This window comes from Panicum hallii, chromosome 9 (genome assembly GCF_002211085.1).
Source record: "Panicum hallii strain FIL2 chromosome 9, PHallii_v3.1, whole genome shotgun sequence".
In the NCBI taxonomy this organism is placed as follows: Eukaryota; Viridiplantae; Streptophyta; class Magnoliopsida; order Poales; family Poaceae; genus Panicum; species Panicum hallii.
The window spans coordinates 45,588,753-45,596,150 of NC_038050.1; positions in this window are offsets into that span (position 1 = coordinate 45,588,753).

Sequence of the window (7,398 nt, forward strand, 5' to 3'; positions counted from 1 at the left end):
TTTCATGAGTTCATGTGTGTTAATTATTGGATTGCAACTTTATTGTGAAATAAAAATCTTAGACTCAAACACCATCTCACTTAAATTATTGCATATCATGTAGAATCAACGACGCTCGACGACGGAGACTACGAGCTAGTCTTGGGACCAGACCAAGGGTTTTCTGAAGACCCAATAAACGTCGCCGAGGATCTAACTGAATCCCCAAACCAAAGTTCAGAAGTCTCTGACATTGCTGCCCCCACCTCCACTCAAGAAGGCAAGCCCCGATGCATACTCTAGTATTTCAAGTTATTACAATTTCATTATTATATTATATATCTTGCATTACGTCTAGGAGTTGAAATGAAACCGTAGTTGCATAAGATCTTAGGAATCCAATGTATTGACCCGAGTCCTTATCGCGTAGACGCTCTGCTAAATAGGGCCGGTAAAAGTCGAGTGATTTCCTGTCACTCTCGCGACATAGGAGTTGCGTGATTACTATTCTGCAATCACTATAAGGATGATGGACAGGGTCATGTATGATGTCATGACCTGCAGTTTTACCCTGTCTATTTTGGATAAAGTTGTTAAGGTCACAGTGTGTGGTAGTGGTGGCTAAGCGTTTGAAAGTACTAGCCACATGCCGCGAAATATGGTAAAGCGGTAAGCCTAGTAACCAATCGGCCCGGCAAGTGGACATACCTCCCACCACTCGTAATTTGGTTTTTCTCACGCACCGACGTGCGGGGGTACGTTCGTCACTGCGGGCAGGAGTACGGTCATGTAGTTGTGCTACCGTCGTATGTCCTGCATAATTGGTGTGCGTATGGTCCTACAGTCGCTTGTGGTGGCTCTATTCCACGACCCGGAATGAAAGGTAAACGGTTGCTTCGGAACGACCTGTTGGTGTTCCAAGCGTGTGAGTTAGGTTTACCCTTGCAAGGTTGAAACTCGATTCAGAATTGTCCGTCTCTCGTGGAAATTGAGACTACTTATTCCTTCTGCCACATAAAGTAAGAAGTGTAACTAATGATGGAACAATCTTTATGGATGATAATCTCTACCTTGCTTGCTTAGTGTAGGTGCTAACCTAGACTCAATAATCAACTAGAATTTGGAAGCTAAAATTTGAAAGTAGATTATATTCTTTGTTGCTTTTCAGCTGCAAATGAACCCAGAACCCTTAAAATGCCTTCATGAGTCTAGATATGGGCTAAAGTATACCCAATCCCGGGTAAGCCTTGCTGAGTATTAGAATACTCAGTTCTTGCTAGTCTCGTTTTCTGGTATAAGCTTCGAGAACACCATGGATAGTTCTGCGTGGCCAACTGCTGTTCCACATGGCTGGTCTGTGGAATGGGATCCATCCCCGGCTGGCAGTGACCCTCCTGAGTGACACCAGGCCCTGGGCTGAGCATGGTGTCAGCCTTTGCGACGAGTGTAGTCGCGTGTTTCTTTTCCTTCCGCTGTGAACATGGACAAGCTGTTTAGCTTGTCAGCTTAAACACTGTTTGTATAAGTTTCCTGTAAGTTTGAATGAGGTTTATAATAATATTTGCATATCTGTAAATTAAAAGTTTGATGGGCTGTACTGTGATTGTAAACTCGTCTTCGTGCGAGGTAAACCTACTTCGATCCTGTTGAACCGTGGTTGTATCGGGCGGAGACCCGACAGACCAATAGGTTGTTCCGTTTGAAGTGCATTGAGTTGTGCTCGACTGTATAGTGATGACTAGCACACTTGAACCGGAATAATTCAGGCGGTTCTGCCACACGTCGTGGCGTGCGCAGGGTGGGCCAGCAGGAAGGAGGTGAGGCGGTGGGTAAGCGCGGGGGCGACGCGTGGGGGTTAGGGGAGGCAGATGGGGGCCTCGGGCGGTGAGGCACGATGGCCTGCGGCGGTGCTGCCGTGCGGCAGAGGGGGGGTAGAGGAAGAAGAAGGGGGGCCAGGGGCTGATTTGCAGTTTTAAAAATTCCAAGGATCTCACTATAAACAAAATTTACTATTATTCTAAAGCTCAAATGAGAAAATAGTCAAAATAAAAGTTATATAACTTTTCAAACCCTACAACTTTTATTTAGGGGTCAAAACCAAAAACTCAAAGGATAGAACTTTATTTTAAAACCTTGGGCTAATTTCAAACTTTCTAAAGTTTTTGTCCTTATTAGGGTAATTTTCAGATAACTTTGGACTTAATTGCAAGTTTTATGCAATGTAATGATGACTAACACTCTTACACTTTGACCCCTAGTCAAAATTGGTAGTTACATTAGTAATTCAAATATTTTGCATAAAAGGACTCATATTTTTGAAAAATTACACCTAGGTCCTTATTTCCACACATGCACTCAATTTCACACATTTCAATATATACATTTCACATCCTTGCCTAATATTTTACTATTTTGACACCTAGGGTGTCACAACCTTCCCCCCTAAAAGGAATCTCATCCCGAGATTACAGGAATGGTAGACGTGGAAGGTAGTTACCTAAGGATTCTTAAGAAACTAGGGAAAGTTTTCTGAAGATAATCTTCAATCTCCCAGGTAGCTTCATCAATGGTATGGTGGTCCCATAAGATCTTATACATCTTAAGCTTCTTTCTTCTAGTGACTCTCTCTTTGGTATCTAGAATTTGAATACGCCGTTCGACATAAGATAGATCAGGCTCGATCTCGATGGCTCGTTGTTCAATGATCTCAGTAGGCACTTTGATGCACTTCTTGAGTTGGGATATATGAAAAACATCATGAATGGCAGCCAACTAAGTAGGAAGATGAAGTCTGTAAGCTACTGGGCCACAGGCTTCGGTGATTTCGAAAGGTCCGACATATCGGGGTGCTAATTTTTCTTTTATGCCGAAACGTTGATGTAACACCCTAATGTAAATTTCCTAAATTTTAATGAATTTATTTTGGCTTAAATAAAATTTCTAAGGTTTTTCTTGATTTATCTTGCATTTATACTAATTTTATATCACAAGTAATTAAAACTTACCTTAGGGTCAACATGTTTGTGCATTCATGCTGGTGCATCTATTTTGTTTGTTTGAATAGTTGAGTTTGAATTCAAATCCCATTTGAATTCAAATAGGACTGAGTTAGTTTGAAAAAGAAAAGAAAAGGAGAGAGAAAAAAAGAGAAGTCAGCAAGCAGCCCACCTGCAGCCCCCTTTCTTTTCCTTTCCCCGCGGCCCACCTTCCCTACCGCGGCCCAACACGCACGCGAGGCCCAGCTCACCGCGCTCGGCTCAGCCCGCACGCCACCTCTCTCTCTCTCTCTTGTCGCTCGGTCCCGCATGTCAGCGCCCCAGCTCCTCTCTCCTTCCTTCTTCTTCACCGCGCACCGGCCGCCCGAAATCTCCGGCGAGCCCTAGCGCCGGGCCTGCACGCCGGGATCCCCGGCCCGACCTTTATCTGGCTCCCGCGGACCCCCTGCACCTCATCTCCTACCCCGTAGCAACCCCAAACCCTAGAGCCGCTGCCCCATCCTACTCCGCCGCACCAAGCCTCTACGCCGCCGTGCACCCGTCGCTCCAGTGCACCCCAGCTCCGGCCAAGACCCGCAGCAGCTCCGCCTTATTGCCAGGAAGCTCCCCGAGGCTTCCACCCTTGACCCCGAGCCCTACCGCGCCAGAATCGAGCCCGAGGACTGCCGCCGGTATCCTGCTCCACCCTTGCGATTCATCGCCGCCGGTGATCCCCGGACCCCCTAACCCCCGTAGAACCTTCGCAGGATCTCCACGAGTCGACCCACGGTGACCAGAAGCCCGGAGACGCCTGCGTCAATCCTCCCCGCGAGCGCCGCCCGTCCCCGCCGCCCTAAGGAAAAATTTCGAGATTTATAATGAATTTAATTGGGCTCCAGTAATTTTCTAAGGATTTATTTTGCCTAGCTTGCATTTATTTATAATTTAATTCACAAAGAATTAAAATTTATCTTAGGTTCAACATGTTTGTGCATTCATGCTGGTGCATAAGTTTTGTTTGGTTGAGTGCATAGGAGTTGAATTCAACTTTGAGTTGAATTCAAATAGGTTTGAGTTGGTGCGGGGAAAGTAAAGGAGGGAAACAGGAAGGTGGGTCAGTCATTCTTTCTTTTCTCAGTCATTCTTTCTATTCTCAGTCATTCTTTCTATTCTCAGTCATTCTTTCTTTTCTCAGTCATTCTTTCTTTTCTCAGCCATTCTTTCTTTTCTCAGCCATTCCTTCTGTTCTCAGTCATTCCTTCTATTCTCAGTCATTCCCTCAGCCGGACCCCACCTGTCGGCCCCTTCTCCCTCCCCTTCCTTCTCTGGTGCAACTCCTTCCCGAGATCCCCGGCGAGCCTCTCTCTCTGGGCCCGCACGCCAAGGCATCGCCGCCGCCCTACAAAAGGAACTTCCTGAGCCCCCAGAACCCTAACCCCAGCCCTGCAACCCCGGAGACCCCCAGCGCCACCGCCCTTTTTCCTCCGCCGCGCAGACGCCTCGGCCTCACCGTCGACCGGCCATTCCGTTGCATCCCGGACCACCACATCACTCGCAAAAGCTTCCCCTCGCCATCCCGAAGCTCCAAGAGGCCAACATCGAAGCCCTACGGCTCGGCATCGACCGAATTTTCCAAGGAAACCTTCTCCGGAGTTCCCGGAGCCGATCTACGCCAGCCAAGGACCCCGGCCACCTCGGCATCACCCCTCCCCGCGGAAGCCCGATCCTCTCCGCCGCCGGACGTCGTCGTCTTCCTCACTCCGTCGCGTCTCCGGCCTCCACAGCCCTCGGTGAGCCTCGCCTCCTACCCCTGGTCTTTTTGCACCAGAAGTCATAGGCATTAGCTAACCGTAGCGCCCAGAACGCCGTCGCCGGCGTGCGCCGCCGTGCAGACCCGCCGTCCCCGCTAGCCCAACTAGATCGGACCAGTCCGATCCAGATCGGACCATCCGAACCCTGCTGTTCAGATCGGACCGTCCGACCGGAATGCGTCCGAACCGTTCGATTTAGATCCAACCGCCCAGATGTAGGATCGAGATGGCGGACTAGAGGGGGGGTGAATAGTCCTTTCTAAAACTAATTGCGCCGGCTAACCGAAACTTATGCGGAATTGAAACTATTCGCTTAGCCAAGACTTCACCCCTCCAACTATGACTCTAAAGCACTTCCAAAAAGATCCTACACAAAGCAAATGGAGTGCCAAGCTAGTAAGAGCTCTCCTAACAATTCTAATGCCAAGCCACACAAGTCTAAGCACTAGTATTTTACAAACAAGTGGAGCTCCTACACAATTCTAATGGGCAATAGCACAAAGCCAAACCTAAGCTCACTAGATGCTCAAGGACAAGGATACACAATACAAACTCAAGAGCTCAACTTGCTTAGCTACACAATCTAAGCAAGAGCAACTAATTAAACTACACAAGCTAACTAGTTACACTATGATCTCTACTTCTAGCTACACAAGCAAGAAGATGATTAGCAAGCTACACAAACTAACTAAACACTAGAGAGCAACTACACAAGCACAAGATATATATGAATGTAAATACAAGGCTTGTGATTTGGAGAATGCAAACCACCGAGAAGAGTAGACAAGATTGACACGGTGATTTTTATCCCGAGGTTCACTTGGTTGCCACCAAGCTAATCCCCGTTGAGACAAGCTCCAAGGTTGCCGCCGATCCTCTTGCTAGTGGTGACTCTCAAGTCACACTCTCCCACGTGGAGTGCTCACACCGAGCTCTAGCACATGATCCGGACGAACCACTTGTTGCTCTTCACGTCTCGCTCAACTAGAGTTGCTCTTCGCGGCTCCCACGGGGTGAGCACAATACCCCTCACAATCTCTTCTCCGGAGCACCACACAATCTTCTTGCGGGCTTCAAAGGAGCCTCTTCCCACCAAGCCGTCTAGGAGGTGGCAACCTCCAAGAGTAACAAGCACACCGGCTTGCAACACGATCACCTAGTGCCACTCGATGCAATCTCTCAAAGCAATCGCACTAGAATCGTTCTCTCACTCAATTGGATGATCACTATCAAGTTAGAGTGAGTAGAGGGCTCTCAAGCACTCTCACACATGGACACCAAGTCTCCAAGGTGCTCATCTCACTCAAATGGCCGGCCACACCCTCTATTTATAGAGGGAGGCCCCAAACTAGCCGTTACACTCAAATCCCGAGAAAACAGAGATTTCGCGGACTGTCCGCCTCACAGAAACCGGACCGTCCGCCATTCAAAACCAACGGCTAGAACAGCAATTATTATGTGTCAGAGTCGACCGTTAGAGCCCCGGCGGACTGTCCTCTCCCCTGAGGCGGACTGTCCGCGGTTCAAAACTTCGAACCAACCGATTTGCAAACATCTCTGACTAAATCTGGAAGTGACCGGCGGACTGTCCGCACCCCATGGGCGGACTGTCCGCAGTTCAAAAAGTGAGCACACATAGAAACCGTAGTATTTCTGTCCCAGAATTTTCAGTAGGAATAACGGCGGACCGTCCGCCCCCCATGGGCGGACCGTCCGCAGGTCTATTTCCAGCAGAAAAGTACCTCGGTAAAACGGCCATAACTCTTAGCTCCGATGTCCAAATTAGGTGATCTTGGATTCTATGGAAAGCTAATTCAGAGGGCTACACAATCCAACTGAATACTTGGTCCAAAACACAATGGATCAAAGCAGTATTCCACTCCAAGAGACAACCTAATTTCCGGAGAAAACCGAAAAACCTTTCTTGCTTCCCAAAGTTGATCAACATCAACTCCAACTCTTTCTCCTTTGCAAAAGTGCCAACACCACCACGTGAACAACACCATGTGCATGTGTGTTAGCATTTCACAATCATTTTCAAAGGATTTTCACTTGATCTCACCACGCCACTCGATCCTAGCAATATCGCAATGTTAGATCGCTCAAGTGGCACTAGATGACCGATATGCAAACAAGTTTGCCCCTCTTGATAGTACGGCCATCTATCCTAAATCCGGTTATGCACTTCTCTACACAACCTTTGACCGGTGAAATGAAATGCCCTACAAGTCATACCTTTGCCTTGTGCGTTTCATTTCATTTTCCCAAATGTTGATGCCACACAAGCACCAAATTCCATCAAGCCTTTTGATCATCTTCATAAGTTAACACTTGGCTTGATCTTCCTTGAATGATATGATCCACTCCATATCATCACATGACCTCTTTGGTCCATCGATCTTGACCTTGCTCGCTCTTCACCGTTGCCTCGGTCCATCGGCGCCAAATCTTGCTCAAGCTTCACCGCCTCGCGGTCCCTCGCTTCAAAGCCTTGACTTGCCCTTCTCCATTGCAACCGGTCCATCAAGCCAAGCCTTGTCTTGATCTTCTCCATTTTGGTCACATAACTCCATGTTATGTCTCATATGCAATGAGCTCCTCGATCACACTATATGAGCATAGCATCAACCCTT